The 27,399-nt window shown below is 38.2% G+C and overlaps 1 long non-coding RNA gene across 1 annotated transcript; it reads right to left on the bottom strand.

Annotated features, from left to right (window-relative positions):
- Positions 1-6,914: 6,914 nt before the first annotated feature.
- LOC125166700 (uncharacterized) lies at positions 6,915-24,442 on the bottom strand. The gene is made up of 3 exons (XR_007152503.1): positions 24,342-24,442; positions 19,415-19,654; positions 6,915-7,006 (listed from the first exon to the last, which is right to left on the bottom strand). It is a non-coding gene; the product is annotated as an uncharacterized LOC125166700 (long non-coding RNA).
- Positions 24,443-27,399: the final 2,957 nt, after the last annotated feature.

Genomic DNA, 27,399 nt, shown 5'->3' on the forward strand with positions numbered 1-27,399 from the left:
TTTTCTCCTGGTCATAATTACTATCCCTTTCCCCAGGGGTTAGGAGTACAAGGTACAACCTGAGTTGAAAAAACTAATTTAAGTGAAAAGATTGATAGGAAGACATCTGAGGTGGGAGATAAAACCAGACTATCTAGATGAGAGAGGGGAGGCATTTCTGTAAGGCTTCTCAGATCATTTGGCCTATGACATTTACCTCACCTTTTCAAGACAAGCCCTCTTAATTCTGATTTGAACTTTATATTTAACCATTTAACCCAAGGCCCATTACTTCAGTTTATTGTTGCTGCAAATTAAAATCCACAGGGAGCAGACATGCACTGTGGTTTTATTTGCCAGTGTAAGTACTGTGTGACTCACATCCTCCCTTCAGGGAAATCTTAGCTAGGTAAAACTTTTCCAGGGCTCAACTTTTCCTAGAATAACTTTGTCGTTAAAGACATAGGCACTGAATCAAAAGCTAATTGAATCAAAACTGTGGATAATTTAATCTGGAATCTAAACCCATTTAGTGCATAAATAATTGGTACCAAGTGTCTTTTATGCAAGGATGCCAACTGTTTCTGGGTCCCAATGTGATCACTTCTAGTTTTGAAGGCAGTATTTTAAATTCCCTTGATCTGTTCATATACCCAATGACATAAAGATTTCATTGTAATACCAACCCATAAATAATAGCTGATGATCATGATCAAATCTGTACTTCAAAAAATAAGAGGCATCCTTAAAAACGACTTTAAAAAAATTTTATTCACTCTTTTTATGGCAATATTTTTTCTAAACTTCTAATTTCACTGAAGAAAATAACAGTAAATTCTCATAAGGATGAAGTGAAGGACTTCTGTTCATCTCCAGTCATTACAGACCCAGTGTATCTCCAATCATAGCTGTTCTATTTTTTCACTTACTGTTTAAAAGAAAAAGAGGAAAATTCTTCCTTTTTTTGCCTTCTTTTGAGGCCTATCAAATAGTCTATGTTGATCTATGAGTGAGAGTTAATAGCTAATGTCTAGTGGGGTTTTTAGTACTGAGCCTTTTTGAAATATCTTAATTCACCAAATCCACTAGTAAATCCAATAATGGGAATGTTTTTAGGAACTCATAGTAGCTTAACAGAGAGATTTGGGAATAGACTGGATCTAAAGAAAGCATGGCCTAGAGTTATTCAGTTTATATTAGTGTTATGGAAGAGGATTCCAGATAAAGATCAGCTCCTTAAGATCTGACTTTGCAGGAAGCTGCCATCTTTACCTATGAGAGAGCAAATCAGGACCAGCTGAATGGATGTAAGAATTACATTAAATTCAATGAAACATATCTATCAAGCACATTACATATTTAGGCACTCTGATAGCTACTGCAGAGGATTTTTAAAAAGTAATTTATAATCCAATATGGGGAATTAGATAGATACATATTATCACTGGTGGTAAAATGAAATAGTACCATGAAAAAGAGACAAGGGCTACAAAGGAGAAATCACAATCAGTTGCAGGGATCAGAAAAAAAAACTTCTAAATAGAATTATCTATGAAGAAATTTAGGGATGAAAAGGATTTTATGGAACATCTGAAAGATTTCTTGTTTCCATGATTGCCAATGCAGCGAAAAACTATAGAAGAACTTTGTAATTGACCAAAAAGATCACTGGATGACTTCAATGGAACACTGGGTGCATTAGCTGAGTCTATAGGGTCACTTGGCCTTCCGTTGCCTTTGAGCTATTTCACCATTCTCTAATTTGCAGATAATCAAAGGCAATGCAGATAACTTCTGTTCATAGATAGGCAAATCTGTTTTCTGGCAGGTAGCCCCTTCTCATTACCTATGTTCATCCCAGACACCTCAAGTAGAATCCTGGTGTCACAGCTCTAACACCATGGCCTCTCCCACTGAGGTCTTTCCTTACAGAGCCTAATGTTCAAGCAGGTTCTTATCTCTCTCCCAGTGGAGCCCCTCATATCTCTGCTTCCCAGCTCCTGCCCATGCACCTTCCTCTCACTTCTGTCCCTAACACCTGTCCTTTTTTTGAATAGACAGTTATATTGCCTCTTTAAACCATGCAACTATAGGCCATGGATTCTAGACTGTGAAGATACAAATACCTGCTTATGTTTATCCCCATGTCCCTTTCTCTTTAGTACCTGAAGCATGAAAAACCCCTCTAAAAATAAGGAGAACTATAATACAAGGGATCATGAGTGTCTTAGAGTTCCCTGAGGTTGTCTCATAAAGTGAAATATTCTTTTGCCTCAATTATGTCCATAAAATCCATGAAATTTTAATAGGAGTCAATATGTTCTAGAAATATTTTTTGGACACCACAGACATGCTTTTGCTATTTTGAAGTGGAGTAAGAGCACAAAGCCCACGGCCCAACATCTATGCCTGTCATCATTACATGCCATTAATGAAAGCGGAGCAGAGATGAGTTGACAGGTTCTGAGAGGAGGGTCCTCATGTTGTTGTTGTGGTTGTTATTCTATCCTACTATTGAGTTTCATTCTTCTACTTTTAAGGGCAGCACACAATAGTGTTGTATTGGTAATTAGAAAGTTCAAGAACTCAGAGAAATCAGAATAACATGGAAGGAAGGCTTTCCTTATTATATCACCTGAAAGAGAGAGAAAGAGATGCCAACACAGATTATGCATTGCTCTAATTCAATTTCTGTATATGATTTGATTCTTTATTTTTGCCATATTTAAGCTGGTAAGATAGTACATTCATCACAACCTTGTATCATACCTTGTTCCAGTTATGTAATTATAAAATAATTAAACTGCCTTCATGAAATTATATGAAAATTAAATGATTACATTTTAAAAAGGGTTGCTAGATCCTGTTCAGTTTCTAACCTATAATAAACTTGGCACCACTGGAGAGGGTTGGAAGGGAAACACACAGTGAGCCTTGCTTGGCAATCTTCCACTAAAATTCCTGCTGTGGAAGATTGGCCCTTTCAAATGACATCAGATACTAAACCGGTATTTAATTAAAAATCTTTAAATCTACAAAGATCTCAACAACCATTTAAATCTCACGGCATGTCAGTTCTAGGTACCAATTATAAAATCACCGCTAATGCCATCAATAAAACAGAAGCCTTTGAGTTGATACTTCGGGGATGCTGAAACCATAGAGGTCAAGAGGTCACTATCCTGTTTCTGAAAGGAAAATTCTAGAAGAGTTTGGCTGAAATTAAAAACAGAGGTTTGAGTCTTCTTGAATTGAAACTGCTCTTGACAGATGTGCCTCATTCAGTTGCTCTCATTCTAAATAACATGGTAAAATTTGCCGTTCTGAAAAATTATGTTCATTTTCACAGTTATGGGTATCTTAATGAAGAAAAAATTAAGGCCAAAGAAACCCTTTCATAAGTGTCAGGGAACTGAGAAAGGAAGATCAGATTTATTTAAGGAGAAATTTCCAGATGATGGCTTTTATTGGGAAATTACAGATTTAGCCCCTTGGCCCAGTAGATATAACAATATCTCAGCTAACGTCACATGATTTCTGAGCGTCATCCATTTAACTACCTCCTACTAATCAAAGCTTTCTGGATTTGCTCAGCATGTTTTATATTTCAATCCAAATTCATGGCTATTAGTTTATCCACATGATCAAGACAGAATGAAAGAATGCACAACAGGAAGAGGTCCTGAGAAACCCGAAGCCTCTGAGGTAAACATGCTAAGAATTCACCTCTCTTACTACTTGGAAAGCGGGTGATAATTGCCGCAGGCAGATTTGAAGAGAGACCTGCTAAGAAAGGTGGAAGGTGCTTTGGAAACAGCACCTGATAAATGTGGGTCAGAAGACAGGCTTAGTCCTGCAAGTATCTCACGGCCAAAGGAGCTACAAGTTAAAGATTGGTCTTTGAAAGGGCAAGTTGATGCTGGGAAATACAAATAAATTAGTTTCTGATTGAGCTGTTATTTTTCTAATTTTTGTTTTCTTTCCTCATGTGTAGGGGAAGGGTTGTTTATTGATTTTGGACTTTGCTAACAGCGGGCTAACTTCTAAAACTCTGTCCTTACAGATGTCTATCTCTTTAATAAGCGTACTTGAAGAAACCTTTGCTTCTTCCTATTCATAAGATTTAAATTTTAAGAGCCATAGATTTAAATGAGAAGAGGGGAACAGTGTTCTACTTGAAGTAGCATGATCATTGCAGTTTCCTTAGATTGCTAACATTTCCTATTCTTAGCAGAATCAGTGCTTTGTTTTAGTGAGACACACAGAAGTGGACCAGCAAGGAAAAGTCTAAAGTTAAAATACTATGGCTGTAAGTGCTGTGAATTTTCGGATTTTTCATCTTTTTTTTTGCTCTCCGCAAACCAGATTAAAGCTTAAAACTCTCAATGACACCAAAAAGAGCCCCCAGGATTGCATTCTCTTCAGAGGAGGTTAAAACAAAACTAGAATTAAACCTGGACTAGACTCCAATAGTAGCAGATGTTTTCTGGGTTTCTTTCAACAATCCCTAGAGGAAAACGGAGTCCTTTTTTTCAAATGTATCTGCCACTAGATGGCACTATATAAACACCTTTATTTCCACTTTTCCCATCTTCCCAAAGTAGTCAGGAAGGAGGCAAAATATTAGGTAAGGTAATCTGTTCAGTCTTTTAAAAATTGCTACAGTTTATTAATTTAACGAAATCTTTAAATTATAGGCCTAAATACCTTATAACCTATTTGCCATACCTTAATTTCCTATCAGCAAGTACAGTTCAATTGATTAGAGATTGGCTCAAAAGCAGCTTTAGATTTGTTGTGTCTATTTCAGAGAGGAAACTGAATACTAAGAAGGCAAGAAAACTGATAATGTGTGAGAGGGAAGACAGGAAAACGAAATACATTTACAAGAAAATGTATAATCTTGAATTTTCTTTGGTTTCCATTAAAACTGCCAGTGCCTCAGAAGATTGTCAGTTTAATGTTCTATCAGTAGTACCATAATTTATTCTTTTGTTACACCATGAGGATTGGAGACCAAGAGGCCCTGGCTAGCAGGAGGCACAGGAAGAGATTATGTATGCAAATAATTTTGTAGCTCCTGTTCCAGGAGAAGGTTTGTCTTGTAATATTTCTTTTAAGTCGCACAGAGAAATCTTTGGTTGGTTGCCAAAAAGCAAAACTGTGAGGTTAAAAGAAGAGAGAGAGAGAAAGGAAGAGAATATTTGAAAGGGGTATGCAAAGCTGTGATGAAAAGTCAGAAGATGTGTGATAACTGCCGCATCTGTGATATTTTTTTTTAAGAGCTAAGAATGGAGGGGGATAAGGGGGTGGGTAAGGAATATAAAGCAGTTTGGAGAAGGAAAGTTAAGTGTATTCAGGCTTGGGGAATTGAGGACATCTGGTCATATCCAGAAAAATGTAATCTGTGTGATTGGCAGTGGGTAGGAATAACCCAGGTCACTTGCCTTCCTAGGGCCTGTTGGCTGCTTCTTGACTCCCCTTCTCAGGAGCAGAGCCCAGGGACCAGATGCTGCTTCCTCCCTGCAAGAGACAAGCAGACACTGAGGCAGAATTTTAGACATCAAAGAGCCTGAGCAGACTACAATGTCTGCAGCTGGCAGTTCTATTAGCCCAGTAAGGTCAGGGAGGAATGGAGACATGGAGTTGGGACACTTGGGTGTGGGTCAGAGTGGGGTGGAAGGTGGCTGCTTGGAATGAGCTTTCCTCCTCCAGCACACATCTTTCAGCAAACTTTTTTCCCCCTTCCTTTGTATTTTAGCTTACAAACATTGGCTTCTCTCTGGAAAGGTCACCCTCCTATTCAGACAGAATTTGTGACTCTCAGCAGCTGGGAGTACCTTGGAACCAAAGAGAACCTATCAGGAGAGGAAAAAAAGCCAGAGTCATTGCTAAGCCAAAAAATGGGGAAAAGATTAACCTCTGAGGTTTTTTTTTTTTAATGACAACAAGAACACACAACATTTCTTTTTGATTCATAACCTTAATAAATTCTACTTATCGTTTGCAATAATTCTAAGGTGTTCTAAAGACAATTTTATATTAGAAAAGGATTTCATATTAGTTTGAATTACTTTAGGGAAAAAATGCCTCTATTTCACTACTAAAATTATGGAAAAATCCATAGGGGAACATTTTTTACCCTCACTAATGAAGAAAGAACCTAATAAGGGTTGCTGAATTTTAGAGATCAGGGAGTTGTGTTTATACCCACAATAAAATGTTGGGCTATTACACCCGAAAAGTCTTGGTTCATTTATTTTGACACAAGTATTTGAAATAATTTAGTTTCCTTGGTCAATGGTCTGTAGACTCTTCAAAGTGTTATTAGCTAAAATATTATTAATGTGAATTCACTCACCACATCTCCTAATTTTGCTGAGAAATGAAACATGAACACTAACTACGTTTTGTGGTAGCAAAAGTTGGAGGAGGGGAGCAGTGAGAGAGACAGCCGTGAACAGTGTGGTTGAATTTATGGATGTTCAGAGCACTAGCGACTGGGAAAAAGAAATCAGGAAACTTGAATTTTGCTACCAATTATCACTCAGTACCACCTTGAAAAATAAACTGTGGTTTATTAAACTGTGGTTAATAAACACACTGAGGATAGTTACTAAAGCATTCAGAGCCTGTTCAACTAAACCGTTAGCACTGTGAAGAAAGCTTTCAGGCAACAAAGCCTTGGTATATCGACTCTGATTACAAAAAAAAAGTATGACCGCAGTCCAAATAACCCCAAAGTAAGCACATTTTCAGAGTTCCTGGGAAATATTTCGCAGCAGTGAGATTTTGAGGGAGAGAAAGTCAAGCCTGTGGGAGAGCGTGGACCGAGTGTCTCCTTCCCACACTTCAGTGGTTGGGCCGTGGTCCAAGGTGTCAGGTGAATTTTTTGCTTTGCTTCTGTAAAGAAGTTCTTGCTTCTCTCCTGAGAGCCTTGTCTCCCATTCTCTCTGCTATTCTCCTTTGTTCTCCCATACTCATTCCTGAGGAGTCACCTCGGGGGCCCTCCAAAGATACTCCTTATCTGAAATGGAGATGAGGTTTGAGGTCATCGTTCTCTACCTCACTTTATCACGATTTGTATATACAGCTTTATCCTTTACTGAACTACAAGCTGCTTGCAGGCAATGACTTTGTCAGAATTACCTTTTCAGATAACAGGTGCTTGAAAGCATTTACATCACCTAATCTCCATACAGTTCTAGGAACTGTGGGCCCTGGGATTTTCCTAAGCATTCAATGTAATGTAGTTCCCATGCGCTAAATTAATTCACTTAACAAACGGTTCCAATGTCCTCATCCATCTGGTATTTCATTAAACTTATGCTGGACACCAATTCTGACTGTACCCCCACACCTTAGCCAGGCTGCATGAGGGGAGCCCACTCTGGCCTGGAACCGGGAAAACCAACTATCCAGTTTGTGCAGGATGGAGGGGTTTCCTTTTATTGCTAAAACATGGACAATAGAAAGTAAACTAAAATAGTTGGTCACCCTAACACTGCTTCCCCAGTCCCCCTGAGTGTACTTCTGCTAGAGCTTTCATAAATGTACCATAATCTTTGATTTTCTTGTCTCTTTTACTAGACTGCATTTCTTGTCTCCCTGTATCCCCAGCATCTATCAGTGTCTGGTACTTAACTGATAGTCTATGAATGTTTGGCGAGTGCATAGGAGAGTGGAGAAACATATGCATGAAGGAAGGAACAACAATGATTTTCTTTCTTTATTTCCCTATGAGACGGAGAATCATCTTTTCTGTATTTCGGTCCTGTCATGGAAGGTTTTCCCTCTATTTGAAGGAAGCCGGACTTCACCTGCAGCCCAGAGATGCATGGATATCTTTGGGAACCTCTTCATAAGGAAGGGGTTCAAGGAACACCATGAGCTGCCTGTGCTCTCCCCTCCTGTGCAACTCAAGTATGTTCTCTTAGAAAGTCTTCTTTGACCCCCTCCCACTCTGGGCAAGACTCAGGTGCTCCCTGTTCCAGGCTTCTGTAGCATTTGTTTACTCTGCTACTCAAAGGGCATCTTGAACATCTGTCTCTTATTCATTTTTGGATCACTAGAAGTTAGCATTAAATCTGGGCCATAGTAGGTGCTCGGAAAAGGACTAAAAGAAAATGTTAAAAGTACAGAGGAATTTATTTACAAGTGTCTCACAATTCAAAAACGGAAATGAGAGGGGCTAAGGAAGATATACTCAAATAGCAACATAGACTGAGTAAGCACTCTGTATTCATTATTTTTTTAATGTCTATTTACTTATTTTGAGGGAATGAGGGAGGGAGGGAGGGAGGGAGAGAGAGAGAGAGAGAGAGAGAGAAAGAGAGAATCCCAAGCAGGCTCCATGCTGCCAGTGCAGCGCCTGATGCAGGGCTCGAACTCAGGAACCATGAAATCATGACCTCAGCGAAATGAAGAGTCAGAAGCTTAACTGACTGAGCCACCCACACACAGGGCCAAGTATGTATAGCCCTAAATTTCACAACAGACCTCATGAAATTTGAATTATCCTCATTTTATGAAGGAGAAAATTACAAGTCAAAGATAAGTAATTGCCCAAAGTCATATAGTTCATGAATGGTGTGGTCCCATCTGGCTTCACATTCATTTCATTTTACTTGCTTTTATCTAGGGATAGAGGTTTTTGTCATGGGCACTAATAGTGCCACATATGAAAAAAAGCAGGAGTTTGGGAAACTGGCTGTCAGTATATATTAGGGATGGAGAAATACTGTGAAAAGTTTATATTATTATCAAAACAGTTTGTGGAACCCACCACCCGCAAAGTTCCCTTTGGAATGTGATATGTACACATGACTTCCTCAAAACTCTCATTTCCTCAGATATTCTAGATTTGGGGATTTGTAGGGAGGACAAGCTAGAGTATAAGTCTGGGCCCAGTTCTGTTTTTATATTTATTAGTGAGATGTGAGTGGATATAATTATGTGACCATGAGGAACTCAGAAGAAAAAATCCAGTGCCAGATCACATTTCACGTGTGACCCCAACCCCGAGGAATTTCACTTTCAAGAAGAACCTTAAGAGAAAGGACAGTTTAAAAAGGGTCCTAGAAAGGAAAGCCTCAAGAATTTTAATAGAAAGTATGTGTCTAGGGGCACCTGGGTGGCTCAGTCAGTTAAGCCTCTGACTCTGACTCTTGTTTTCCGCTCAGATCATGACCTCATAGTTCATGAGTTTGACTCCTGAACTGGGCTCTGTGCAGACCCTGCGGAGCCTGCTTCGGCTTCCTTGTCTCTGGTTTCCTCTCTCTCTGCTCCTCCCCCCACTCACGCTCTCTCTTTTTCTCTCAAAAATAAAATTAAATAAACTTTAAAAAGTATGTGTGTATGGGGTGGGGGTATTCAGGGTTAAATTACAGTTGTATTATTAGACATGCAAAGAAGTGTAACTCCTTTACTTCTTATTACTGAGGTGAAAAAACAATAGACGCTTTTTACAATTTTAACTTTTAATTTTTAAAAATTGTAGTAAAAGTGGCTCCTGGGTGGCTCAGTCAGTTAAGCACCTGACTCTTGATTTCAGCTCAGGTCACCATCTCCCAGTTCACGAGTAGAGATTCTCTGTCTCCCTCTCTCTCTGCCCCTCTCCTGCTCTCTCTCTCTCAAATAAATAAACATTTTAAAAATTGTAGTAAAATACACATAACCATTTTTTAAAATGGTTTACAATTTAAAAAATTGTAGTAAAATACAGATAACCATTTTAATAATATTTTTAATGCTTATTTATTTTTGAAAGAGAGAAAGAAATAGAGCATGAGTGGAGGAGGGACACAGAGAGGAACACAGAATCTGAAGTAGGCTCCAGGCTCTGAGCTATCAGCATAGAGCCCAACGTGGGGCTCGAACTAACAAACTATGAGATCATGACCTGAGCCTAAGTCAGATGCCTAACTGACTGAGTCACCCAGGCACCCCTACACATAACCATTTTTAAATGTACAGTTCAGTGGCAGAACAAGAGACACTTTAACTTGCCAATTAAAATAACTTCCAGATTTAACAGTTGTGTTCAGGTAAATATTTTGTCAGCTCTCTACTAGGGATGTTCCTTGAGTAGAAAAACTCAAGTTAAGGTCCGTAGGGGAAAGTATGCTTAGCAGTGTGGCCCCTTGGCATTTAGTAATTCTTCTCTATTGGTCTTTGCCATCTGGTAGCTATTCTGAAATCATCTCTGCCTAGCATGTAGCGAAGTGTAACTAGAACGTTCATGGGGCCACCCCAGCTGTCCCCACCTGCATCTTGCCTCAAAGCTCCACTCCCAAGAGGTGAACATCCAGCCTCTAACTGTCTTGCTCTGGAAGGGAAGAGACTTTTTTCTTTTTCTTCCTCTTTGGAAGAGACCTCTACATCATATTCTTTTTCCTCATAACACTGAGCCCAGTGGCACAGCCTTAACGATGGATGAGTTATCCTCTCCACACCCTGAAAGAAACACTTGATTTGAGTCTGCCAAGTAGGTATAGCCCTTAATGTAGCAGCCTCATAATCATTTGGAAACAGGAATTACCGAGGACCAAATAGCACCAAAATATTATTCTTATTAATAACATATATAAATAAAACTTTAAAATTGACACCCTTCGATCAATGATGGTATAACATCTTTCCTAGATCCCATCTAAATCCAATCTTGAAAAAAATAGTAGAAAGCCATTTGTTTTCTGAAAGAAAACAATTCACTTATTTAAATATTTAATGCATCTCTTAGATGTGTCTGCCATGCATCTGGCTGGCTACATATACAAGGATTATATTTAGACAAATGGAGGCACCAAAAGTGAGTTATGATTCCATACACACACACACACACACAAGTACACAGACACACAAGATTTGATTTGAAATAACATTCAATTCTCCTACTTTTGACTTTATTTTAATCATAGAAACAATAGAAGACTATAAATGAGTCTACAGGCTTGGAATCAAACCATAGAACACATGCTCTTTATTTCTATGAGAAACTTTTGAAAGATGAAGGAAATATCTTGCTGGTCTCTTGAATAATTTTGGAAGTTTTTCTCATTTCAAAAACAATATTCAATTATATTTATAGTCTATGCTTTTAAAAATTCCCATAAAGGTTTTCCCTGACAATGAAATCATTATATTCCAAGGTTTTAAGACTTATTAACTTTCCATGTTTGATAATTACATGCTGATAAATACTGTATTAAGTATATTAAGAATAAAAGCTTTCTTAATATTTAATATCCACTTTAAACATTTTTGTCTTTTCTGGGATAAAATAATGTGAACTAAAGATAGCTATCAATTTAATTAAAACTGTAATATGGCTGGGTTTTTTTTTATATTGAGATCAGTTGGACATTGATATCTCAGGCATAGTTAGTTAATTTGCATTAATATTGGAACAAGAAACATTTTTACAAATAACATTTATAATTCTGGTTTTCCAGATGTCTTTTAATATGGAAAGGGAAGGAGATCAAAAGGTAATGAAAAGAACATAAGGTCTAACAGAAAGAATTCATCTGAAAAGGACCAGAAGTACAGAGACATGGCGAACGCCAGCTACACCAGTCTCATTGCATGGCATCAATATTAACACTTACTTTTGCTTAGATTTATTTGATTTTTCCTTAGATTTACTATGATTTTACCTTGCTCTCACTTGTTCTGCTGCTAGTATAGTTAATATACTCATTTTTGGCATGTTTTTTAGTATAGTTGACACGCAATATTACATTAGTTTTAGGTATACACCATAGTGATTGAATATACTCATTTAAAAATTTTTTTAATGTTTATTTATTTTTGAGACAGAGAGAGACAGAGCAAGAATGGGGGAGGGTCAGAGAGAGGGAGACACAGAATCTGAAACAGGCTCCAGGCTCTGAGCTGTCAGCACAGAGCCCGATGTGGGGCTTGAACTCATGGACCGTGAGATCACGACGTAAGCCAAAGTCGGACGCTTAACTGACTGAGCCACCCAGGCGCCCCTATTTTAATTTAGTGTAGGTTGTTCTATCCTTATTCAAGCAGTAGTATCAGTCAGGTAAGGAACTAAGCAGTGCAACTTTCTAAAGCCAAGAACAGTTTTGTGGTAGCTGCCTGTCAATTTCAAATTAAGCTGTGCTAAAAAAAACTTTACTTTTCCTATATCCTCACACATTCTCCATCTGACCTTAGTCACTTCACAATACACCACAGAAAAGGAGAGGGGGGAGAGTCTCTGATCCTTTTCAAACCTATTTCAGGTTCATGGATCAATATATACTGAATACCAACTTTGAGAAACTACAGAGACCTTTACCTTCTTTTATATTTTCCCAATATTGATCTTTCTTTATTTCCTATATTTAGGGAAAGTGGGGGATGGGTAGAAGGGTACAAGTGAAGTGGTTATGAAGTTAAGATAAAATAAAAAACCCCTGGTGTTGGAATACCAATGGAGAGTGCATGGTAGGCATGAATAGGGTTGGCATCTAGAATTGAGGGAATTGCTATGATCTGAAGATCATTAGGGGCCTATCATTGTATTGGACGTGCCCTAGTAAAATTATAAGAAAGGCAAATTTAGGCAATAATAACAGCTAAGATTTTTTGAGCACTTTCTATGTATCAGGACTTTTCTAACAAGTTTCATTTATTTAATCTTCACAACCCCATTCTGTGGAAGGTACTATCATTATTCCTCTTTTACAAATAAAGAAAGTGAGTCACAGAAAAGTAAATTATCTAATGTCACACAATTAATAAATGCTGGGGTACTTACACTCATTCAGACTGATACAAGAGGCTGTGCATTTGGTCTGCATATAGAGTTGTCTAATAGTGGTACATTTGAGTTCACTTAGAAATAAACTGGAGCACAGAGGTAAACCCTCCCACATATGCTCAAATGATCTTCAAAGATATCAAGAACACTCAAAAGGAAATAGTCTCTTCAAAAAGTGGTGATGGGAAAACTGGATATCCATATGCAAAAGAATGAAACTGGACTTTTATCAGATACCATATACAAAAATTACGCAAAATGGATTAAAGATCTAAATGTAAGACCCAAGACCATAAAACTCTCAGAAGAAAATATAAGAGAAAAGCTTCATGACAATGAATTTGTCAATAATTTCTTGGGTATACCAAAAGCACAGGCAGTAAGAGCAAAAATAGGCAAATAAGACTTTAAATCTTCTGTGCATTAAAGGACAAAAACAGCAGAGTGAAAAGGCAAGCTACAGAAAGGGAGAAAATCTTTGCAAATCTATATCTGATAAGATGTTAGTATCTAGAATACATAGAGAATTCCTGCAACTATAAAGAATAGCAATAACAAATAACCTCAATTTAAAAATAGGCAAAAGAGTTGAATAGACCTTTCTGCAAAGATAATATAAGAATGGCCAACAATGGGCACCTGGGTGGCTCAGTCAGTTAAGCATCTGGCTTTGGCTCAGGTTATGATCTTGTGGTTCATGGGATTGAGCCCCACATCAGACTCTGTGCTAACACCATGGAGCCTACTTGGGACTCTCTCTGTCTCTCTTTTTCTCTCTCTCTCTCTGCCCCTCCTGTGCTCTCTCTGTCTCAAAGATAAACTTCTAAAAAAATTTTTTTAAAAATGAACAAATCAATAAAAATGGCCAACAAGCATATGAAAAAATGTTCAACATCACTAATCATTAGAGAAATGTAAATCAAAACCACAATGAGGTATCACCTCAGACCTAATAAGATGTCAACTATTGAAAGTTGTCACCTCAGACCTAATAAGATGTCAACTATTTTTCTCTCTCTCTCTCTGCCCCTCCTGTGTCTGTCTCAAAGATAAACTTCTAAAAAATTTTTTTAAAAATGAACAAATCAATAAAAATGGCCAACAAGCATATGAAAAAATGTTCAACATCACTAATCATTAGAGAAATGTAAATCAAAACCACAATGAGGTATCACCTCAGACCTAATAAGATGTCAACTATTGAAAAAACAGAAAAGAATAAGTGTTGGTGAGGATATGGAGAGATTGGAACACTTTACTATTGGTAGTATTTTCAAATGGTGTAGCTGCTATGGTGAAACAGTGTGGTGATTTCTCAAAGCATAGAACTACCAAAAGATCCAGCAATCCCACTCTGGGTACACATCCCAAAAATTCTGAAAGAATTGAAAGCAGGGTCACAAAGAGATATTTGCACACCTATGCCCATTGGAGCACTCTTCACAATAACCAAGAAGTAAAAGCAAACCAAAGGTCCATCACTGGATGAATGGATAGACAAAATGTGGTATATACACATAATGGAATATTATTTAGACTTAAAAGGGAAAGAAATTTTGTCACATGCTACAGAATGGATGAATCTTGAGGACATTGTGTTAAATGAAATAAGCCAGTCACAAAATGACACATATTGTATGATTCCTCTTGTATGAAGCATCTAGAGTAGTCAAATTCATAGAAACAGAAAGTAGAATGGTGGTTACTGGGGACTTGGGAAAAAATGGAAATCAGGAGTGTTGTTTAATGGGTATAGAGTTTCATTTTTGCAAAATGAAAAGTTCTGGAAATCTGTTGCAGATAGTTAACACTACTGAACTGTACAGTTAGAAATGTTTAAGATGGGAAATTTTACCCTATATGTTTTTACCACAATAAAAAATGAAAAATATGAAAATAAATAACCTGGAGACACTGGCTAGCTGAAAGATGCATATGTAACACTATTCTTCTGTGATTTTTCAGGTCTATTTCTGTTCTGTTCTTTTGCAGTCTTCCACATTGGCTACAACAGTTCCTATCTCTTTGTAGAACCTTCCTCTAAAGGTACCAGTGTCTATGATCTCCAGAGCATTTTATGATCTACCAATCCTATGTGTTGTCATATTTCTCAAATTTTATGAACCTATGACCTAACAACTTTCCAAATAATAGGTGGTCTTGGTTTATCAGGTAAACCAATTCTATTAACACACTGTCTCACTGAAATAATACCCAATTCTTTAGTTCATATATATTATGAGCACACACACACACACACACACACACACATGCATATCAAACAATAAAACTAAGTCTGATGAAAGAAATGTCCTACTGAAGGAAATGTTTTGTATGGGGTGGGGGGTGGACAGGAAGGAAGAGTGTTTTGTCCACCAAATCACTGAGTGCCTTCTCAGTCACAAAAGGGAATATTTGGCCAATGAAGCAAAGTAGCACTGAAAAGACAAAGAAAAAGAAAAAGTACTTAGGATTCAAGGAAGACCACAAAGGCAGGAATCTTTCCAGGAGAGTTGAGAATAGAATTTGATTGTTGGTCAATTCATTTATGCTTCATTAATATTCAACATTGGCTGGATTGTATTACTTTGTTTCTTCACTGATGTCAAGTCATTATTATTAGTGCTAGTTTTTCCTCTCCCATTTGTGCATGTCCTAGTATATCTCCCAAAATAAGACTGTCATGAAGGAATGTATTGTGAAGGAGCATTAGAAGAATGAGAAAGGTAGTAAAGCCATTATAGACCCAGTGGGGAGAGAATATTACTCTGCCCAATATAAGAAAGTTATCATAGAAACAAGATGGTGATCATTAGCAAAAAGTCCAAGTTCCCTTCCTTTTAGCAATAGCAAGGAGAGTTCCCATATCTCTCCAGGTTCAGCAACTGTTTCTCTTGTTCAGTGGCTTCCCAGAAGGTGTTGAGTGAGTAGGTAACAGCCAGAAAAATGGAGTGAGGGCTTCTAGAGAGGAGAGATGATGATTTCACATGCCAAGAGCCAAGGGGAAATTCTTGGTCATTTTCAAGATTCATTGCATGAAGAGTTCCAGAAAGTACTGAGAAGTTAAATATAAAAGTAACTGAAAATCAACATCAGCCACAGCTTCTCAGGAAGACAAACAATGCATGTGTTGGAGATTGTGACTGAGGTGAATGGTCTCTTTAGGCAGAGGTTGCTCAGGAGTCCATGGGATCTCTATGGAGAATAATCTCCTTGTAGCTGATAGATATGCTATGCAGAATTTCCTGTTAATTAAATCTTTTAATATAATTCTGTGGCAAGAGTTCTTGTATTGAATTTCAAATATTTCTGGGCTTGGGGGAAGGGGAAGAACAGGGAGGGAATTACAACACTGGATAGTATTATATGAAATTAACTACCCATAGGGAATTTATAAAAGATTGATTACAAGGATGATTGTTTTCACCCATGATTTTCCTATTCTTTACTAATTGTGTTTCTAGCTATTGAATCAATGTGATATTTCAGCAAAGGCTCTGATAGTCTTTAAAGTTCTTGCTTTTGTGTTAAATGAAGATCAACCATCTGTCTCTCTTCCGGTATTTTTTAGCATAATACAAAGACATATCAGTCAGTGACTAACAGATTTTTTTTTCTGGTAAACTTCTTTTCTTTTATCTCTTTGGCAGAATAGCAAGGTTATGCACTATTAGCATAATAAATGGATATACATGCACACATATGGAAACTGTTTTGCAATTACAAACAAATTTGAGTTGGCAAAAGTTCACTTTGAGGTCAGCTGATCAGAACTTGGAACGATTGGATATATACAAATATTGTTAGAATTTAGTGCTTTTAAAATTATGTTCCCACTGGACACTGGTATCCCCACAAGAAGTTTTACAGAAAAATATAAGAGACTAATGGTCTTTCCCCAATTTTCAGGGCAATGCAATTATTATATAGTATTTTCCTGGTTTTAAGGCTTTTCCCCATATATTTTTTTCTCAAAATAAAAGAGCATTTGAGAGCTTACTGTGAGCTAATTGTTCTGCATACATCATTTTATTTAATCTTCACAAGGATCCTATTTTACAGATAAAAAAACCCACAAATGACTAATTTCCCCCCAGGCTACTGAAATACTAGGTGGTAGAGCTAGTGTGGTAGATTTATTGTTTTCTGTTACTCTTTTCTTTTCTTTTCTTTTTTCTTTTCTTTTCTTTCTTTTCTTTTTTCTTTGCTTTTCTTTTTTCTTTTCTTTTCTTTTTTTTCCTTTCCTTTCCTTTCCTTTCCTTTCCGAGGGAGAGAGAAAGAGTGAGAGGGGGAAAAGGGGCAGAGGGAGAGACAGAGAGAATCCTAAATGGGCTCCATGCTGAGCGTGGCTCAATTCCACAACCCTGGGATCATGACCTGAGCTGAAATTAAGAGTCAGACACTCAACCCACTGAGCCACCAAGGTGCCCCTAGTGTGGTATATTTAAACATGTCCACAAATTCTTTTACATTTCTGTCATTCAGAGTCTATGTCCCCTTCCCTTAAAAGTAGGCTGGCCTTAGTGACTTACTTATATCCAACAGACAGAATCCGGTAGAAGTGAAACTGTGTGATTTCTGAGGCTAGGCCAGAAAGGTCATGCAGGGATGCCTGGGTGGCTCAGTCAGTTAAGCATCTGACTTTGCCTCAGGTCATGATCTCTCATGGTTTGTGAGTTCGAGCCCCACTTTGGGCTCTGTGCTGACAGCTTGGAGCCTGGAGCCTGCTTTGGATTCTGTGTCTCCCTCTCTCTCTGCCCCTCCCCTGTTGTGCTTTGTCTCTCTCTTTCTCTCAAAAATAAATAAACATTAAAAAAAATAAAGAAATAAAAGTCATGCAGCTTGCACCTGGCTCTGTTGTGATGCTTGTTCTGGTAGAAGCCAACTGGTAGGTATGAAATCTGACCATCCTGAGACCTCCATGCTAGAGAAGCCACAGATAGATGCTCTGGTAATCAGCTCAGCATCAACTGTCAACCATTTAGTAAGTCATTTAAATTTCTAGCAGAGCCTGGGATGCCTGGGAGGCTCAGCCAGTTCAGCATCTGACTCTTGATTTTGGCTCAGGGTACGATCCCACGATCATGGGATAGAGCCCTGTGTTGGGCCCCATCCTGAACATGGAGACTGCTTAGGATTCTCTCTCTTTCTCCCTTTACCCCTCCCTTTACCCCTCTCTCTAAAATTAAAGTAAAATAAAATTTTCTAACAGAACCAAGTTTTCAGATGCTTGCAGCCCCATATCTGATTGCAAATGCATGAGAGATTCCAAGTGAGAACTACTAGTTTGTAATGTTAGTGTTGGTGTAATTCATTATGCAGTATAATGACCAGAACAGCCAATAATAGAACCTAGGTGTTCTGGCCTCTAATGCTCATTTTAAGCTATACATTTTACTGCTTTCCTTAAACCTTTGATATTATTGCTACTTTTCCACAATAAAATCTAGTATGAAACTCAATTTAGTATAAAATTATATACTTAGTTATTCAATTAACTTTAGAATATCCATAGTACTTAGAGTTCTGCAAAAAAATTTCCCTGAATTCTATTCTGTCTCTTAACAATACAGAGAATCACTGCTTTACAAATAATGGTCAAGTTCTCATTCCCTCAACCAACATTTATTGAGTACCTACTATATGTCAGGCAGTATAAAAACTGCTCTCGATACAATAATGAATTAACATGAGCTCCATCATCTTGTCAATGATGGGGGACTGGGAGAAAATGAGGAAGGATGCACATATAAACAAATAGGACAACAAAATAAGAGAAGTTCTGTGATAGAAGAATGCATAAGAGAGATGTTGGTTGAGTAAAGTCTAAAGTTAGTGCCTTAGGTGGTTGGAGGAAGAACAGGTACTAGATGGAGAAGGGAAAGGACTCCCTGGGCTGGTTCATCTGTAATACCAACCTCAAGCTCTTCCTTAGTCCAACACCCTTTGAACACTGACTACTCAGAAGGGGGAGGCTGGGGAGAAGAATTCGAAGTGTGAAAGCTAAAATGGTCTTCCAAAAAAAGCAGCTCTGGGAGGATTCTGAGCTTGAGAGAATCCAGAGCTAGGCACCCAGATGCTATTCTGTCAGGAGTGTTTCTAAATTACAGGTCGCCTGTATTCAGTCTACCAGGCATCGACTTTAGATGAAGACATTTTCTCTCCTCTTGTTTTCCATTTAAAATAATTATAATAGCTCTTACGCATAAATTGATTTTTATTTTCAGAATAATGAGATGAGTTATGTATAACTCTATGTATAAGTCTATGGAGATTCATGATTCTTCGCTAGGAAAAAAAAATGTTTCAGAGATGGAAGTTAACATTATTCCAGTAGTATAGGATTACATTTTAAGAATAAGGAAAACATCTCTTTATTTTTGTTCAAGCAGTGAACTCTGTTCAAGGGAGCTATTTTTAATACACTGTGTCTCTTGCTCAATGAGGTAGCAAACAGTGTTTTCTCATATGCTTGAGTTGCTCACATCCTTCATTTAGCCACCCACAACTAGAGACTGCCCTGTTTATTTAGTAAGTTAGTAATTTTTGTATCCATATTTATTTTCTTACCTTTCTTTGCCCAGACTCCTGTCTGGGGAACTGTTTTTTTGTTTGTTTGTTTGTTTTTTTGGAACAGAGCTGTGGAACATTTGGCCTCACCTGTCCTAGGAGTGAACCTGTTACTCAGGCTGGCCAGCAAGAGTATTGTACTCCTTCTCAAACACAGTGATTGGTCCAAGGATGGGCAGGTGATTCAAGGGAAGCCAGAAAGTTTTCCAAGGATTGATATAGATGATCAAGGAGAGAGGATTACTTTTACTCATTTGAGGTCATGAACTTCAAGAACTGTGTAAATATGGTGCTGTCAGGATGCATCCTCATTATGTAGACACTGTCAGCCTACAGATTAAAACCAAAACCAAAAAAATAAACGAATAAACAAATAAAAAAGCAAAGTTGGTAAATTAATACAAGCAGAGAATGCTTCCTGAAAACTTCATTTTAAGTACCTGGTTCTATGCTGGAAGTTGTTACCCCTTGGACTTGTAGGTTAAATAAGCCAATATATATATTTTTCTGGCTTAAGCTGGTTTGAATTGGGTTTCTGTCACCAAGAGTACTGGCTAATTAAATTTATTCTTGTATATGGATTCTCTTTTTGGGTTCCTGGACCCAGTTGCAACATGCACGTTAGGTGGCAGAGGTGTGCTTCCTCCACAACACCAGGAAATTCTTGGACATCAGCAGAGTGCCTGAGAATTCAACTCAATTTTATGGCTATCTATCCAAAGATAGCATCGGATTCCACAGGTTAAGAATTGAGTCCTATAAGACTCTTCCCTAACCCCCCACCCACTTCTGATGCTAGTCACAAATCCAAATTGTTACCTGTACTTCTGACTGACTGGCTATATATAATCAGAGGTTCCCAAGGCTCCCTCCTCAGGTTTGACTAATTTGCTAGAGCAGTTCACAGAACTCTGAGAAATGTTTTATTTACTAAAATATCAGCTTATTATAAAAAGATATAACTCAGAAACAGACAGAAGAGATACATAAGTTGAGGTGTGGGGAAAGGGCTTGGGGCATCCATGTTCTCTCTGGGCAGCCACTCTCCCAGCATCTCCACATGTTCACCAACGTGGAAGTTCTCTGAACCCTACCTTTTGGGTTTTATGGAGGTTATACTACATAGGCATGGTTGATTATTGGGAACTGATCCAACCTCCAATCCCTCTCCTCTCCCCAGAAGTCAGGGGGTGGGATGGAGAGTTACAACCCTCTAATCACATGGTTGGCTCTCCTGGCCACCAGCCCCCATCCATAGATGCTTTCCAAAAGTCACTTCATTAAAATAACAAAAAACATATTTACCACTTTCAATACTTAGGACATTACAAGAATTTTGGAAGCTGTGAGCCAGGAACTATAGATGAAAACTAAATATATGTGAGAAATAAATTTCAGTCATCTGAATGATCAAATCTATATTTCTTTTAAATAGCAATATTGTAGATTCATAATTCTGGAAATAACTTTATCTGTACGATACACCATCTTACTACCCTTCTTCCAAACTTCCTGACACATTCATTCAATGCGGTGTGGTTGTTAGGAGCAAAGCTTTGAACACAGACAGAGCTAGGTTTTAAGATCAGCTCTACCATGTAGAAATTATGTGTCTTTGAGCAAACCAGTGATTTCCTTAAATCTGTTTTCTCTGTAAAATAGGGATATTTTAACATGCATCTCCCAGATTTATTTTGAGTTGATTAACATGAAGCACTCAGCTCAGCACCTCTTCTACAGGTTATCCCAGGCACCAAAAATGTGACAGAGAGGCTTGGGCAACATGTATGTCCATGTAAATACCATGGGTATTTCTCTCTTTTATTCCTCAAGTCATGTCAGAATTAACTTTATAGAAGACAGTATTTTCCTGTTAGAAATTTCATGACACTCTGTCTTTGTCACCATAGTATATGCCAGGTACATGCAGCTCAGAGCCATATCTGCTATTCTATGATTGCTCCCAGGTGTTGAGGTAATCATCAACCCATCTAGGGAGTTAGGTTGAACCTAGTGTCTTCCAGAAATTCTTCCACCACCCTCTTGGTAATTGTAGACACAACAGATAAAGGAGGACCAGGCAGGAAAACAAGTTGGCTGGAAGCACCTAAAAGTTTATAATACAGCATCTATTCTCTGCAAAGAAACAAAGGCATCCCTCATTTTAGTATTCAGCCCTGAGGAAAGAATCACTCCTGTAACCATTCTCCAGCTTTTGGTAATTTGTTTTTGCCTCAGTGATTTCAAAGAGTAATGTAAACTCTTCTCATGGTTGGTGGAGAGCTTGAATTTAGTTGCAATAAAAAGAATTTAGAGTTCAAAAGTGTACATCCTCAATTGTGTTGGTTTCTCCAGGTTCTTAGCTTGACTTCTGGATCTGTTGTTGCAAGTTAGTTTTATGCTTCAATCATTGCTTTTCTATTTCTTATAATATAGAGTATCTCAAGCTAACCTGTGGTACAAATGCGGTAGGAATCTTGGTAATAAGACAAAGTGAATACTTCCTTTGCACCTTGCTTTGCCTGTGACTCAGAGCTTTCCCCAGAAGTAGGGAAGGTAGGGGGACGGCTAACCTGTCTCCACAACAGCCTTCCAGTGTAATAGAAGGGGAAAGCTTCTCTGTGAAACAAAGTTTGAACGCAGTTGTTTCTGCCTAAGAGTAAGACCATAAATGGTCCTTAATCTTAGTTTCTGCTTTCAAAGTTACTTCCAAATAAATACACAATCTCTTCTGGTTAGTCTTCATAACCTAACCCCATCCCATTTGTTCTGGGCCATGGGTAGGGAATCCTGCAAATGACCTCACCAGGGCTCCCCTGCCATCTGGCTTCAGTCCATGAGAAGCATCAATTGGAGTCTGGAGAACAAGAAGAATGAGACATCAGGGTATTTCCTTCTCTACTCCCTTCCTGCTTTGGTGCCTATAACCCCTATGATAACAGCTCTTACTGGCTCTTCCACAGGTCCAGCCATTAACAGGCTCAGAGACACTATTTCCTTCCCATGTTCCTTCAGGCCTAGGGGTGTAATGTCTTCCCACTGTCACTGTCCTTGGGTGCCTCAGTGTTCCTTGTTGGTTTCTCTAACCTATCCACACTTCTGGAGACTCCCTTAAGTAAAGTCTCTTCAGTTAAACCCCTTTAAGCAGAATTTTGATTTCTGCCAGGACTTTGAATGATGCACAATTAAGTTAAAAATAGTTTGTTTGCTATGCAAGTATAATTTCAAGTTAAGGTTTCTCAATTGCCTTTCAGTTAGATTAACCCTACAAAGCTCCTTTAACATAAAAATTCTGGAACTGCCTTGAGAAATATCATAATTCAATACTGGAGCAGATGGTTGTTTTAAGGAAAAGATCATAATGAGGGGCACCTGGGTGGCTCAGTCGTTTAAGTGTCCGACTTCAGCACAGGTCATGATCTCAGGGTTCGTGGGTTCAAGCCCAGTGTCATACTCTGTACTGACAGCTCAGAGCTTGGAGCCTGCTTTGGAATCTGTGTTTCCTTCTCTCTCTGCCCCTCCCCACCAAAAACCAAATAAACGTTAAAAAAAAAAGAAAGAGGGGCGCCTGGGTGACTCAGTTGGTTAAGAATCCAACTTCAGCTCAGGTAATGATCTCACAGTTCATGAGTTTGAGTCCTGCATTGAGCTCTATGCTGACAGCTTGGAGCCTGGAGCCTGCTTCAGATTCTGTGTCTCCCTCTCTCTCTGCCCCTACCCTTGCTCACGCTCTGTCCCCCGCCCCCCGCCCCAAAATAAGTAAACATAAAAAGAAAAGAAAAAAGAAAAGAAAAGATCATAATGAGATGATTATCTTGGTTAATAAAGGCCCACTTGTCATTGCTTAGGGTGAGGTAAGGAGTAGGAATATATTTATATTTCTGGGGGAAACCTTGAAGAGAGGAGTAAATGAGTAAAGGACTTGGGAAACGGGGAGAAAGGAAAGCAAAAAGGGAAATGGAAGAGAGGAAGCTCAAGATACAGCAGGAGACAGGCAGTGAGAAATTGTCAGCGGTGGGAAATGCCCCATAAATGCCAGGAATAGTGAAGTCTGAAATTGCTGAAGGTAATTTGTGTCCTGTGTTGAAATTACTGCTATCCTGTTCCTTTCACCCCATCCTCTCCCACCTTGCCATTCCTCCCTCCAAATGTCAAAAAAAGTAAGTTGGCTACAAGTAACAGCTTTGTAAATCAGTGCTCCAGGAGGCATGAAAGAAGAGAAGTGGAGGTCCTAGGTGGAGCCCTTAAGAGAGAATGGAGTTTGTTCACACCAAGAGGGATGTTAGGAGGAAGTACATGTGGGGAATTAGGCAGCTAGGAACCTTAAGAAAAATTGCGAGTCACTTAAAAATCTTCAGAGATGTTGGGTTGTGTTTGCATACTATTATTTAATTAATACGGAAGACCATGGTGATGGACCTCCACTGTAAACTCCAGAAGGCAGGAATATGGTCACTTAAAGCTTATGTGACTCAATTAGAACAAACAAGAATGATAACATTAACTATACATGAAGGTGTGTGGCTGAGTTTGGAATTTTTAGAAAGAGTTTCTAAAGTTGTAAGCAAATGCATGGACCTTTACACTGACAAATGAGAAGTTTTCTCTAAGTGCTTGGAATGGTACCTGGCACAGAGTAATTGCTATATGTGTGTTTGGTGTTTTATTGCTTCAAATGAGAAACATCCATAAATAAATAACTTAAAAAAATTTTTTTTGAGAGAGAGAGGTGGGTAGGGGCAGAGAAAGAGGGGAACAGAGGATGAAGCAGACTCTGCAGAGACCCTAATGTGGGTCTCAAACTCATAAACCATGAGTTCAGGACCTGAGCCACAGTTGGATGCTTAACTGACTGAGCCACCCAAGCACCCTTATAAATGAGAGATAAGGCCATACAAGTACAGTAGGACAGATGGGTGGATTGATGGAGGGATAGATACACAGATGGAGAAATAGATGAATGGGTAGATAGGTAGAAAGGTGGATAGATTTAAAATATTAAACAAGCAATGCTTACCATTTCATTGTTGTTTTTATGATCTGGGCTTTATCATCCAAAGAGTGCCCCCTTTTTCCTGCACTCAAATTGTGACTTCTGATTTTCAGGAGGATCACACAGCTACATAATCCAAGAAATTCAGATTTAAGTTAAGAATACAAATATAAGTGTGTGCTCATGGTATATAGAAAGCATCATTGATGGAAGAAATAACTCAGGATATTCATAGGAAAGCAACCACAATAAATATTATTCTTCTGTACTATGTACAAGACCCCATTTAGATACATTTGATACTCAGAGCTACCTTATTATCTCATCTCACAGAGAAGGAAATTGAGGGATAAAGAATTAACTTGCTGGAGATTTTGCAGCTAGCAAGTAGCAGGGTCAGGATTCAAACCTAAATAGTTCAGTTCTAGAGGTGCAGCTCTCAATGACTAAATTACCTAATCTTAAAGCCAGAAATAACCAGCCTGGTAAACATTCCACTTTGGTCCAACTCCCTAAATATTTTATTGACACATTTGGGCACATAATTCTAAAACTGCATAAAATATACTAATTATCATTGAATGTGGGAAGGCAATAATCTAATGGGAATGTATCCATTTTTTCAATAAGTATTTAGTGAGCATTTACTAAGTGCCAGAAATTCTCTAGGCAATGGGCAATAGCTGTGGAAAGAAATCCATGCCTTCACAAAGCATAGATTCCAGTGAAGTGGATATAGGTAATAAACAAAGTAAGCATAAATATTATGGAAAAAAAAAACCAAAGTGAATAAGAAGGATGAAATACCATGGAAAGCCTCCACAAGAAAGTTGTTCATTTGTTTAGGAAGCCATGGAGAAGGAAAATGAAATATTGTGCTTACTTTTTTCCTCTTTACTTTCCCCTTTACTTAGTGTTCTTTTCACTAAGATAAAGCATGACTGGGAGCTAGATGGCCACGTGAACCTGCTTACCATAATTTTAGACATTACTCTTCAACCAATGCAAAGCCAGAAGTATTGCTAGTGTGCAGTCATTACTCCTCAAAACTCTTTTAAGGCCACAGGGACTTCCTATCTCGTGCTGGGGTGCACACACATGTCTGTGGTTCTTGAAATATCCTTCTAAGCCAGAGCAGCTCCTCCACCTGATCATCTCTCTGTTAAAGTCAAATAGAGATTTATTTGAACTTTGCCAAATGCCTTGGGCAGTTCAGTGTTCTTTCATGTAGGGCATTTGACTTGTGAAGAGATGAGTTGGATTCCCTGAGGCTTGATCTCAAACTTGTCTGAAGTGAAGACCCTGGATGATGAGATTTTTCCCTTCTCTTTCTGTTTTGTATGTGTGCATGTCTGTGCTAAAAACGCAACATTGTCACAGAACCTACAGAGACAATCACTTTATCAGCATGTGTTTTTATCATGGTCGCATAAAAGATGTAGCCTAAACACTGCAGAATAACAGACTGTCCCCAAAAGAAGATAAATAAAATTTGAGCAAAATCCCCAATCATGAAAAGAATATATTTTAATTCACCAAAGGGTTTATTTCCACTTTTTAAAAAATCTCAGATATCCTAATTGGTCATCATTTACTACAGGTTTTTTCTGCTTCTTGAGGAAGGACATTTTCTCATTCAGAAGACATAACCATGACCGCCATCTCCAGTTTCAAATATGAACACAAAAGCTAGAGACTCAAGTATCAGTTGATGCTTTGGCTGTGGGGCATTTCTACACTAGTCCTCATAGTGCTTGATTTCAGTCTGTTCAGACATGAAACCATGCAACAAAGAAATGCATTCTCCAGGAGCATCCTTGCCACCTTAGATCAATTCCCCTTTCCCTCTATACCTGTTTCTTCCTCATCCAAAGCTACATTGCAATTATCACTATTCTACTGTCACTCTTCCTTCCCTTCTCCTGTTTATTCCTAGATTCTCAGTTGTTCTCAAACTTCAGAGGAAATACAGATCAGCTCAGAGCTCATTAGAAACATATAGTCTTGAATCCCTCCTCCCTTACTAAAGATTTTTTTTCAGGAACATAATTTTATTTTTAAAACATTTCTCCCAGTTTTACTGAGATATAATTGATATTTTATTTATTTATTTATTTATTTATTTATTTATTTATTTATGAGAGAGAGAGAGAGAGAGAGAGAGAGAATGAGCGTCAGTGGGAGGAAGGACAGCGGGAGAGAGACAGGGAATCTGACGCAGGCCCCATGCTCAGCAAGCAGCCCAACGCAGGGCTCCAACCCATGACCCTGGGATTATGACCTGAGCTGAAATCAAGAGTCAGATGTTCAACCAACTAAGCCACCCAGGTGCCTCAATATTATTGACATATAACATTATGTAAGTTTAAATTGTACAGCATGATAATTTGCTATATGTATATATTGTAAAATGATTGCCACAATAAGGTTAGTTAACACATTTATCATCACATAGAGTTACCATTTTGTGTGTGTGCTCAGAACTTTTAAGATCTACTTTCTTAGGAAATTTCAAGTATACAATACAGTATTGTTAAGCACAGTCACCTGCTGGATGTTAGATCCATCCTAAAAATATCTATTTAATAGGCTTGGATCAGGGTACAAGAGTCTGCATTTTATTCTTTCTTTCTTTCTTTCTTTCTTTCTTTCTTTATTTATTTATTTTTCATGATAAATGTACTCTTTAATCCCCAACACATATTTCACCCATTCCCCCACCCTCCTCTCCTCTGGTAACCACCACTTTGTTCTCTATAGTTAAGAGTCTATTTCTTGGTTTGTCCCTCTCTCTCTCTTTTTTTCCTTTGCTCGTTTGTTTTGTTTCTTAAATTCCATATATGGGTGAGATCATATGGTATTTGTCTTCCTTTGACTTGTTTCACTTATAGCATTTTATGCTGTAGCTCTATACATGTTGTTGCAAATGGCAAGATTTCATTCTTTTTATGGTTAATAATATTCATACACACACACACACACACACCACTTCTTTATTCATTTATCAATCAATGGACATTTACACTGTTCCATATCTTGGCTATTGTAAATAATGCTTGTGTAAACATAGATGTGCATATAT

This window comes from Prionailurus viverrinus, chromosome B2 (assembly GCF_022837055.1).
Source record: "Prionailurus viverrinus isolate Anna chromosome B2, UM_Priviv_1.0, whole genome shotgun sequence".
Taxonomy (NCBI): domain Eukaryota; kingdom Metazoa; phylum Chordata; class Mammalia; order Carnivora; family Felidae; genus Prionailurus; species Prionailurus viverrinus.